The following is a 12,721-nucleotide window of genomic DNA, read 5'->3' on the forward strand; positions in this document are numbered from 1 at the left end:
CAGTTGATAGGGAAAGGTCCTGGTTTATAATATGAGACAATTCCTTTTTTTCTTTTTGTTTATTTTTGGATTTTATTTTTAAGTAATAATATTTTTGCTTGTATGGGAATTGTAGACTGTCCTTTATCCTTTCTCAAAGAATAAAAGTCTTACTCATTTTCCATAACTGTGTTTCAATATCAGTTTCTTTGTGAAGCATTATTGATTTCTAACCCCTTCACAGGTTCTAGAATACATTCCTTCCTCTTCAGTATTCTCAAGAGGCATCTATTCTGACAGTTAATTCTACCCTCTGAGATCATTTATTTGTTGAGCACCTACTACGTACCAGGCACTGGTCTAAGCTTAGGGATAGATAGAACAGTGAACAAAATAGATAAAGTCTCCAGTCTCATGGAGGTTATTACTCTAGTGGGTGGATATGACAATAAATGAATACGTATTGGGAGGAAGAAAAAGCGAGGGAAGGGAGTTAACGAGTGCCAGGGAGAGGTGGGTTACTATTTTGTATTGAGTGGTTGGAGGATGCCTCACTGGGAAAGTGACATTTGAGCAGAAACCTTAAGGAACGGGGGGGGGGGGGCGGTGTGAGCTAGGCAGATATTTTGGGGAAGAGAATTCTGAGCAGAGGGAGTAACAATACAAAAGACTATGCTTGGCCCATTTGAGGAATAGCAAGGACAGTGATGTGGAGTAAGTGAGGAGAAAGGCATAAGGGGATAGGATCAGGCTCTGAAAAGCACTTGGATTTTTACTCTGAGTGGGAAGTGAAGTCATTGGGAGGTGTTCAGCCATGGAGTGATGGGGCTGCAGTGCTGAGAATAGACTGCTGACTGGTGAAGGGAGAAGAGAATGATGGCTTGCACTGGAAAGTGGAAAGAAGTGGTTATACTCTAGATATATTTTGAAGTGAGAACATAATTGCAGAATTGATGGATTGGACGTGGGTGTCGGAAGTCAAGGATGCCTCCAATGACTCTGCCTTGAGCAGGTGGAAAAATGGAGTTTCCAGATACCAACATGGGGTAGGTGGTGCAAGAAACAGGCAAGGGGGGCAAGATTAGGAGTTTTGCTTTGGGACTTGTTAATTACTTTTTTACTTTAAAAATAATTTTTAATTGAAATATCACATTCTAACAGAAAAGTGCTGATGGAATTTTCACAAAACAACTGCATCTGTAACTTGCATCGAGACTAAGAAATAAAACACTCTAACAGACACAGAGGCAGAGATTACAAGTAGGCATCTTGGATAGACAAGTCTATAGTCCAGGGGAGATATACACGTGGGATTTGTCAGCATATAGAAGGCAGTTAAAGCCGTGAAACAAGATGAAGTTACCTAGGAAGTAAATGTGGATAGAGAAGAAAAGAGGTCTGAAGACTGAGCTGTGGGACCTTCTAACGTTTAATGGTTGGGGAGACGAAGGGGAAACAGCAAAGGATATTGAGAGGAGCACATGGTGATGTAGGAGACCCAGGAGAGAGTGAGAACAAAGAAACAGTATCTACTAAGTACAGGAACTCTGCCATAAGGATTGGGAATATGCAGTGAAAAAGATCCAGGTCCCTTCCCTGCCCTCATGTCAAGTGGGGTAAAACATGATATGTTAAAAAAAAAAAAAAAAAAAAAAAAGACATGGAAAAAAATCCTATCGATCTATCTACCTATCTTTCCATATTTTATTATGAAGTGTAACACAGACTAAAAAGAAATGTAACTTTTTATTTATTTATTTATTTTATTTTTTATTTTTTTGAGACAGAGTTTCACTCTTGTTGCCCAGGCTGGAGTGCAATGGTGCAATCTTGGCTCACCACAACCTCTGCCTCCCGGGTTCAAGTGATTCTCCTGCTTCAGCCTCCCGAGTAGCTTGGATTACAGGCATGCGCCACCATGCCTGGTTAATTTTGTATTTGTAGTAGAGACAGGGTTTCTCCACGTTAGTTAGGCTGGTCTCAAATTCCCGACCTCAGGTGATTCGCCCACCTCGGCCTCCCAAAGTGCTGGGATTACAGGTGTGAGCCACCGTGCCTGGCCGAGAAATCTAACTTTTGATGGGGGGGATCTGATTTAGTCAGGAATGGCTTCTCTGAGGAAGTAATGTTTAACTTGAAGCTTGATGGATGAAAAGGGATTTTCCAAGATCAAATTTGGGGGATGTATTAGTTTCCCAAGGCTGCTGTAACAAAATACCATAAGCTGAGTGGCTTAAAACACAAGAAATTTATTCTTTCACAGTTCTGGCAGCTAGAAGTCAGAAATCATGGTGCAGCAAGGCCATGCTCTCTGTGACTCTACAGAAGAATTCTTTCTTGCCTCTTCCAGCTCCTGGTAGCTCCAGGCATTTCTTGATTTGTGACAGCATAATTTTAATCTCTGTCTCCACATGGCCTACTTCTCTGTGTGTGTGTCTGTGTCCTCTCCTCTTCTTAAAAGGACATCAATGATTAGGTTTAGGGCCCACCCTAAATCTAAGATGATTTCATCTTGATATCCTTAATTAGTTATGTCTGCAAAGTTGCTATTTCCAAATGAGGTCACATTCTTTTTTAAAAACAAATTTTATTGTTTTCAGATATGTGGCATGCAGTCACCAAATGAGGTCACATTCTGGGGTTCTGAGTGGACATGATTTGAGGGTAACACTATTCAACCTCGTACAGGGAATGAACAGAAGAAATAACATGTTTGAAGCAGTAGTGTGTTGGAGCTGACTCAAACCTGCTATCAAGAGCCAACTGTTAAATTTTCAGCAATTTTGTTATCTGGTTGACATTGGTAACTTGAAATTGATCACAGTGTGAATATTTGCATTGTGGAAATTGGCAAATGCCACAAATCATGTTTGTTTATTTTTCTTCTGGAGAGCCCATTGTTAAACATTTACCAGCACACCACTGGTTTGAAGGCCTTGTATCTGAAAAGACATGTGTCTCGCATGGCTGGCCTATAAGGAAGTATGGACTGGAGGGGAAGGACAGGCCAGGTCATGTAGGGTCTTGAAGATCACAGTAAGGATTTTAGATATTTTTTTTTTCGAGACAAGGCTTTGATCTGTCTCCCAGGCTGGAGTGCAGTGGTGCGATCTTGGTTCGCTGCAATCTCCACCTCCTAGGCCTAGTGATCCTCCCACCTCAGCCTCCCGAGTAGCTGGGACTACAGGCACGTGCCACCAAGGCCATCTAATTTTTTTTTTTTTTTTGTAGAGATGGAGTTTTGCCATGTTGCCTAGGCTGGCCTGGAACTCCTGGGCTCAAGGGGTCTGCCTACCTCAGCCTTCTAAAGTGCTGGGATTACAGGCATTAGCCACCATACCCAGCCAGGATTTTAGATTTTAACCCAAGTGCAACTGGGGGATCTCTGAGAGTTTTAATCAGGGGAGTGGCACAGTCAGATTTGTGTCATTGTTCTAATTGTTTATATGCCAGTCTTTCCTAACAGAGAGCAGGTAGGAAATCCTTGACAGAGATTTCATCTTCATTATTTTTTGTTTCTCCCATGAATTTGGCATAGAATAGGAAGTTGATAAATGCTCATCCATCCAAATGCGGTTTTATAAATACTATGCATACTAGTAAAAGCAATGGTTAATGAACCAGCAAAAATGATTGATATGGTTTGGATTTGTGTCCCCACCCAAATCTCATGTGAAATTGTAATTCCCAATGTTGGAGGAGGGACCTGGTAGGAGGTGATTGGATCATGGGGGCATATTGCCCTCTTGCTGTTTTCCTGATAGTGAGTGAGTTTTCACAAGATCTGGTTGTTTAAAAGTGTGTAGCACCTCCCCCTTCTCTCTCTCCTGCCCCGGCCATGTGAAGACGTGCCTGCTTCCTCTTTGCCTTCTGCCATGATTGTAGGTTTCCTGAGGCCTCCCCAGAAGCAGAGGCCTGTATAGCCCATAGAACCATGAGCCAAGTAAACCTCTTTTCTTTATAAATTACCCAGTCTCAGATATTTATGGCAGTGTGAGAACGGACTAATACAATGATCAAGCATGAAGATATCATGAGGATTCATAAAACGGTTCTATCATTCTGGTGCACAATCCATTTAACAGACATGTATTTAGAACCTGCTGTCTATAGGCACCGTGGGGATACAGCAATGAAGAAGACACAGTCCTACGCTCAAGTTGGAATCTTGTGGAGAACACACCAAAGCCTGTCAGAGTCCCCTGTGATAAACTGTATGACAAAGTAAACATGGGCAGGTCTCCTGAATTTGGAGGACTTGGGGAAGCTCCCATGGGAAGCACACTTTTTAGAGATAATATTGCTGCCTGGAATGATACACCGAGTTCAATATCATCCTCTGAAAATGGTGGTACACAAGCTTGGGGAAATGAGGATCTGAAGGGCTTTGTCCCTTTGAAGTGACCCTCAAAGCTTGTTATACGCTCTACTTGCCCATATTCACTATTGCTATCACTTTTATCCCTTCAGGCTGTGGTAGGCAGAATTCTAAGATGATTCCAATGAACCTTGTCCTTGTATAATCCTCTTCCCTTTGAGTGTGAATATGATAGTGCTCCCGTGCTGACATTATGTTATACAGCAAAAGGGAGATTACCTTGGGTGGGCCTCACCTAATCAGGTGAGCTTATCTTGAAAGCAGAGTGTCCTCTGGCTGCTCCCATAAGAGTAAGTTGGAGATTTCAAGCCCAACAAGGATTCAGTGCACTGTGGCTGGCTTGAAGATGAAGGGGAGAGTGTGAGAAAGAATGTGAGAACATTTCTAAGAGCAGTGCATGGCCCCCAGCTGAGAACCAGGGAGGAAATAGACTTCAGTCCAACAGCTGCGAGGATCTGAATTCTGCCAACTGTTAGGATTAACTTGGAAGTCAATTCCTTCCCCAGACTCTCCAGACAAGGACCCAGCCAGGCCAACACCTTGATTTCAACCATATGATGCCCTGAGCCAAGAACCGGCCATCCCGTGGCTGACTTCTGACTTACACGCACTGTGAGCTAATACATTAGTGTTGTTTTAAGCTGCTACATTTGTGGTAATTTCTTACCGAACAATGGAAAACGAATGCAAGGGCCTCCACTCTGAAGGGTTGGCTCAGGAAGAGTGAGGACAAAATTTCTTTTACTCCCTCTGCTGAGGTAGGGTGAGAAAACCTTAGTGTTAGTTAGCAGAGCAGGAGCTGAGCACAAAGAGATGTCTGTGAAGCACCAGAGGCTCCTAAGGGGACAGGAGTGACATTATTACAAGGTGTTATTATATATGATTATGACTTCACAACTGTCCTCTGAATTACAATTACATTTATGGCCTTCTGTGCCAATTCTTACATGGTGTGCTATGATGAATAAGGAGCCTGCAATACCATGGGCCTCGCAGGCACAGATGCAAATCCTTGTCACGCAGAAGCAAACCACATGAGACATTGCGTCATGTTGTTTCACAATCCAAGGTGCTCTCTTGGAATAACTGTTCTCTTTCCGCAGGTTAGACAGATGCTTTGGAAGGTGTGAGGCCTTGGGCAGGATCCAGAGTTCGATTTGCTATACAGAAGCGGCAGCTTGAGCAACAGACTAGTGACAAAAAAGAATTGCAATGTTTCTAGAAGTTTCTAAACTGTGCGAGGGGAGTAGTGTGGCCTTTGTGTGACTGTATCTCAAAAGAGGATTTCTAATGTGGTGAGACATGGTAATGGCTTCCTTTACTTTTTAGGTATTGATATAGCTCATTTTATGAAGCCTGTTCTGATGTATGGAGCAGACGAATGATAGGGGGCTCATGGCGGCACTTGGAGTTTGTTTTTGGAGGTTCATTTCCTTCAGATTCCTCCTTAAGATGAGTTCTGACTCAGATTTTGTACTACCCAGCTACTCTCCTTTACCTAAAGTTGGGTATCTTTAGGAGTAATCAATCTTACTTGATTCTATGTAAAATCAATGCATTCTGGGGGATATAGATGATAGGGAATGGCTTATAGGGAATCTTTAGAGGAAATAGAAGCATCTGCTCCTTCTCCCACACAGATATCCTTGAAATAACATAATGATAATACCTTTTCTTTATATGGTGCTGTCACTCTTTTTCTTTTCTTTTTGAGATGGAATCTCACCCTGTCCCCAATGCTGGAGTGCAGTGGCGTGATCTTAGCTCACTGCAACCTCTGCTTCCTGGATTCTAGCAATTCTCCTGCCTCAGCCTCCTGAGTAGCTGGGATTACAGGCGCCCGCCACCACGTCTGGCTAATTTTTGTATTTTTGGTAGAGATGGGGTTTCACCATGTTGTTCAGTCTGATCTCAAACTCCTGACCTCAGGTGATCCACCTGCCTTGGCCTCCCAAAGTGCTGGGATAACAGGCATGAGCCACCGCGTCCAGCCTATATAGCACTATCACTCTTTCAAACAGCACATGCATGGGTGAATCAAAAGCAATTATTATCCCCATTTCACACAAATGGTGAAGATCAATAAGTTTCTGTTGAGAAAAAACAGATCAGATCAAATATCTGAAACTCGATATATAAATGAGAATAGAATTATAAGAGCAGAGTACTGAGTAACAGTGACAATGTCAATGATGATGATGATGATTTTGGAAGAGGGTTGGAATGAGAGGAACTTTGCTGGTTGTTTAATATGGATCTTGACTTAGAAATTTTTGTTGATTTGTTTTTGTAACTTCTAGGGTAGGCTTGAAAAGGAAGCTATCTCCTACTTGATAAAGATACATTCAAAGGGGAAAAATGAGTTTTGTTAACTCAAAATATTTCTCGCAAAAAAATATTTCATGGTAGGTACAAATCAATTTTTCTTTAGAAGTGACTTCTTCAATATCATTTGTTTTACAATTGTTTTCACATATTTTTGCCTTTTTAAGTTTTAAGGAAGAGCCCTTTTAATCAATTTACAGCAATATTCCTTTTTTTTTTTTTTTTTTTTTTTGAGACAGAGTCTCATTCTGTCGCCCAGGCTGGAGTGCAGTGGCACGATCTCGGCTCACTGCAACCTCTGCCTCCCGGTTTCAAGCAATTCCGCTGCCTCAGCCTCCCGAGGTAGCTGGGATTACAGGCGCATGCCACCACGCCCAACTAGTTTTTGTATTTTTAGTAGAGACGGGACTTCACCATGTTGGCCAGGATGGTCTTGATCTCTTGACCTTGTGATCTGCCCGCCTTCGCCTCCCAAAGTGCTGGGATTACAGGTATGAGCCACCAGGCCCAGCCAGCAATATTCTTTTGTTCATTACTTGATGTGAGACATACCTGGGGAACACTTGGGCAGGGACAAGTTGATGAACCTCATGAAAATGCTCCCTTATCAGGCTAGTATCCTGGTACACCTTGGAAAGGGAAGGGGTACAAGACCAGCTCCTTTCAAACTTATTTGTACTTTTCTAAAGTACTTGTTATAAATGCACCAAAACTTCAGTGGATATAGCTGTCATAAAATATTCTTAAGACTCAGAGTAATAAATCATGGATATGTAGAAACAGAAGAAGTACCTATATAGTGTCTTCAAATAGTCATGGACAAAATCACACGTTTGCTTAAATACCACAACTTGATAGTTCATCAACAAATAATTATTGAGCCACATATACAGATAAGGTCCCAGCCACCATGGTTACATTCTAGTTGGTGGGGGGGATGCAGAAATTTAAGAAGTGAAAATTAAATAAGATAATTTGGACAGATGCGGTAGCTCATGCCTGTAATCCCAGCACTTTGGGAGGCCGAGGCGGGTGGATCATCTGAGGTCAGGAGTTTGAGACCAGCCTGGCCAACATGGTGAAACCCTGTCTCTACTAAAAAAAAAAAAAACAAAAACAAAAAATTAGCCAGGCACAGTAGCGTGTGCCTGTAATCTCAACTACTCGGGAGGCTGAGGCAGGAGAATCGCTTGAACCCTGGAGGTGGAGGTTGCGGTGAGTCAAGATTGTGCCACTACACTCTATCCTGGGCAAGACAGAGGGAGACTCTGTCTCAAAAAAAAAAAAAAAAAAAAAAAAAAGGTAATTCAAGGTAGTAAAGGAGATCGGAATATGTCACTCCTAAATATGCTACCTCAGCTTAAAGATGATTTTGAGCTGAAGTCAATTAAGAAACAGTAGACACAAAAGAAACTCTCTGCCAGTTGTCTTTCTACCTAGAAGCAGGACAAAAATTTCCATTTATAATGGTGTGTCCCTCTCTTGTACCAAGGAAAGAACTACTCTTATCACTAAAGACACCACCAACCTCAGTCTGCACACCAAACCTTACTAAACATCTTTTATCTACTATTAGTTTCCTCCATATATTTACCCTCCCATAATTTAACTGCTCCTAGAAGCCCAAATCCCTCTTCCTTGGTCTAGTCATGTCTCCATAATTTATCATACTTTTTATTTTTTATTTATTTTTTATTATTTTTAATTAATTTATTTATTCATTTTGAGACAGAATCTCACTCTGATGCCCAGGCTGGAGTGTAGTGGCATAACCTCAGCTCACTGCAACCTCCGCCTCCCGGGTTCAAGCAATTCTCCTCCTTCAGCCTCCCAAGTAGCTGGGATTACAGGTGTGCACCACCATGCCCAGCTAATTTTGTGTATTTTTAGTAGAGACAGGGTTTCACCATGTTGGCCAGGCTGGTCTTGAACTCCTGACCTCAGGTGATCTGCTTCGGCCTCCCAAAGTGCTGGGATTACAGGTGTGAGCCACCGTGCCCAGCCATATTATTGTTATTGCCTTTCTAGAGGCAGGGTCTCACTCTGTCGCTCAGGCTAGAGAGCAGTGGTGTGATCATAGCTCACTGCAGCCCCAACTTCCTGGGCTCAAGTGAGCTTCCCACCTCAGCCTCCTGAGTAGCTGGTACTACAGGCATGCACCACCATACCTGGCTAGTAATTTTTAGTTTTTGTAGAGATGAGGGGGGGTCTCTGCATTGCCCAGGCTGGTCTCAAACTCCTGGCCTCAAGCAATCCTTCCACCTCGACCTCCCCGAAATCACCCTTTTGTTAAAATCGTATAGAAGCCCCTGAGTCTAACCACCTCTGAGGTTTTCACTTCTTTTCTGTGTGGCCCCTGCTCCAATGCATGTACAATTAATTAAACACATCAATTAAATATGTATGCTGTTTTTTTCTTGTTACTCTGTCTTGTAACAGTTTAATTTACAGGTCCCCAGCTAATAAACATAAGAGGGTAGAGGAAAAGTTTTTCCTCCCCTACTGTGGTGATAACTGTTATGAAGAAAATAACAGGAAGTAATACAATAGCGGATGGAAGAAGGTGGCTTTGGATATAGTAGTTAGGGAAGGCTCCTCTGAGGAAATTACATCTTTTTTCTTTTCTTTTCTTTTCTTTTCTTTTTTTTTTTTTTTTTTGTGACAGAGTTTCACTGTTTTATTCCCAGGCTGGAGTGCAATGGCATAATCTCGGCTCACCGCAACCTCTGCCTCCTGGGTTCAAGGGATTCTCTGACCTCAGCCTCCCAGGTAGCTGGGACTACAGGCGCCTGCCACCAAGCCCGGCTAATTTTTGTAGTTTTAATAGAGATGGGGTTTCTCCATGTTGGTCAGGCTGGTCTTGAACTCCCGACCTCAGGTGATCTGCCCACGTCGGCCTCCCAAACTGCTAGGAATACAGGCGTGAGCCACCGTGCCCAGCCTGTAAATGACATCTTAGTAGAGACCTGTAATATGAAAAGACCTGGGGCATACCAAGATCTTAGAAAATGTATTCCAGGCAGAGGGAATAGCAAGTGAAAAATTCCTGGGTTAGGCATCCGCTTGGATATTTAATTGGAAGAAAGAAGGCCAGGGTAGCTGAAGTGGAGTGGACCATGGAGGAAGTTGAACTGGAGGAGGTCAGAAATGTCTACAAGAGTCAGGCTGTATGGGGTATTAGAGGCCAATGGTTCCCAAACTCCAGCGAACATCAGAATCACCTGGAGGGATTAAGTCACAGGTTCTTGGGTCCCATCCCTAGAGTTTCTGATTCTGGAGGTCTGGGTGAGTCTGAGAATTTACATTTTTAACAAGTTTACAGATGCTGCTGCTGCTGCTGCTGCTGGTCCAGGCACCATGTTTTAAGAACCACTGTTAGGCCAAGGGAAGGTGCTCAGATTTTATTTTAATAACAATGGGAAGCTATTGAGGTTATTTTAAGCAGGATGTTAAGCAGGTTTGAAACTTGATTTTGAAGGGGTTCAGAACATGTCACCCCAAAATATGCCATTTTGGCATATTGATTATTTTGAGCTAAAAGAAATTGAGAACCAGCCAATGCAAGAAAAAAGCTCTTCACCTCCCCCTCAACTGCCTAAAATAAAATATAAAATCCCCCTTTTGTAAAGGAAATTTGCATTTATAAAGGAAATCTTATTGGTAGAGGTATCGGTACCAGGAAGAGAGCTACTTCAAGACAACTTTCATCACCTGAGAGACTTTTATCTGTAAAACAAGGCAACCTTTATTCACCATACATTTTTTCTCTGCTCCTTTCCATAATCTGGCTCCACCACCCCACTAAAGTCCCATGACCCTATTCTTTTCTATAGCTCAGCAGGATAGATAAGCCTCAATCATCTGGCTGCTTCCTTGAGTCTCATATTTTTGTGGGACTTCTGTGTTTATTTACATAATTAAAATTATTTTTATCCTGTTAATTTGTCTTATTCCAATGTAATTTGTAGACTAGCCAAAGAACCTAGAAATGTAGAAGGAAGCAAGTTTTCCTCCCCTACAGTTTGTATAATTACAAGGCCCCTTTGGTTGCTGTTTGGAGAACAGACTGATAACAAAAAAGGAAGAGAGTAGATGCCATCATATTGAGTCTTGGTTGAGCTTCTGATAACTGAATTTGAGGCTCCTTTCTGCTATTGTTAAAGACAAACCAGAGCCTGAGAGCAGTAAAAGTGGTAAAACAGATTTTATCTAGGACTATTGCCGTAGTGGAAAAAATACTTCAGTATAGGACTGGACTCAATTCTGAATGCAACAAAAAAAGTAGGAATTTATGCCGGGCGCGGTGGCTCAAGCCTGTAATCCCAGCACTTTGGGAGGCCGAGACGGGCGGATCACGAGGTCAGGAGATCGAGACCATCCTGGCTAACACAGTGAAACCTCGTCTCTACTAAAAATACAAAAACTTAGCCGGGCGAGGTGGCGGGCGCCTGTAGTCCCAGCTACTCGGGAGGCTGAGGCAGGAGAATGGCGTAAACCCGGGAGGCGGAGCTTGCAGTGAGCTGAGATCCGGCCACTGCACTCCAGCCTGGGTGACAGAGCAAGACTCCGTCTCAAAAAAAAAAAAAAAAAAAAAAGTAGGAATTTATTGCCAGGGAGCAGGGCCCATGGGGGTCAGTGGATGGGAAATTACTAAGAGGAAACATCAGGGGTAAGGGGGATTTCTGGCTAAACTGGCCTAACAAGATTCTTACTGAAGACAGGCCAGAGGAATCACACATCAGCTGGGGGATGGTGAAGGACAAGGAAACTGATTAGATATTGAGGGTGATCAGTTATTGAGTTGGGGAGCAGTTTCTGGCTAAACTGATGTAGCAGGATTCTTGCTAAAGTTGAGGGATGCAAAGATGGACATGGAAGTCCAAAAGTTGAGGCCCATTTGGGAAAAGAATTCAGAGGAGCCTGACAAAAGTTTGGTCAAGGAGAGTCTGTCACTATCTGCTTGATCAATATAATTTAAGCTAGAAACTCATCCCTCAACACATGTACCCTACATAAACCTACTCAGTTGAGAATCTGACACTTGCTATTCTAACCATCTTTCATGTACATAATAAGGTATCTTCAATTCAATTCAATAAGTATGTATTGAACATTTATAATGCCCCAAAATAAAGGAAATATGAAATAATTGGGGGACAAATAGAGTGAATATAGGCAGTTGGGGTATAGCGTGTAATCACCCAACGGGATCTTCTTGCCCTCTGCACAGATAGAGCCAATTCACTGAGACAGCAATATTGCAATAAAGAAAGAGTTTAATCCAGGGCTAGCCATGTGGAAGACAGGAGTTCATTACTCAAATCAGTCTTCCTAGGAACTCAGAGGCTAGAATTTTTGTGAATCATTTGGTAGGCAGGGGGCTAGGGAATGGGTGCTGCTGATTGGTTGAGGATGAAATCACAGGGGTGTGGAAAATGGTCCTTGTTCACTGGGTCAGCCTCTGTGCAGGGTCCACAGGACCAGGTGAGTCACAAGTCATAGGTCTGAGTAGAGTCAATCAGTTGCCAGAATGCAAAAGTCTAAAAAACATCTCAAGAGACCAATCTTAGGTTCTACAATAGTGATTTTACCTATAGGAGCAATTGGGGAAGTCATAAATCTTGTGACCTCTAGAACAATGACTGGTTATCATTTGACTACCCCTACATCTTAGCAGAGTTCAGGCCCCTCCCATAATCCTAACCTTGTGGCCTTTCATTAGCTTCACAAAGGCAGTTTCTGTCTCCAAACAAGGAGGGGATAGTTTTAGGAAGGGCTATTATCATCTTTGCTTTCAGGTTAAACTATAAACAAAATCCCTCCCAAAGTTAGCTTGGCCTATTCTCAGCAATGGACAAAGACAGCTCGGAGGTTAGAAGCAAGATGGAGTCAACTATGTCATAGTTCTCTTACTGCCATAATTTTGCAAAGGTGGTTTCATAAGCTACCTGTCCATCACTGTACTATTCCTAGTGTTTAGTACAGTACCTAGCATAAAGTCATTTCTTAATACCTGTTGAAAAAAATTCCATGAATAAC

Source organism: Theropithecus gelada, chromosome X (assembly GCF_003255815.1).
Source record: "Theropithecus gelada isolate Dixy chromosome X, Tgel_1.0, whole genome shotgun sequence".
Classification (NCBI taxonomy): Eukaryota; Metazoa; Chordata; class Mammalia; order Primates; family Cercopithecidae; genus Theropithecus; species Theropithecus gelada.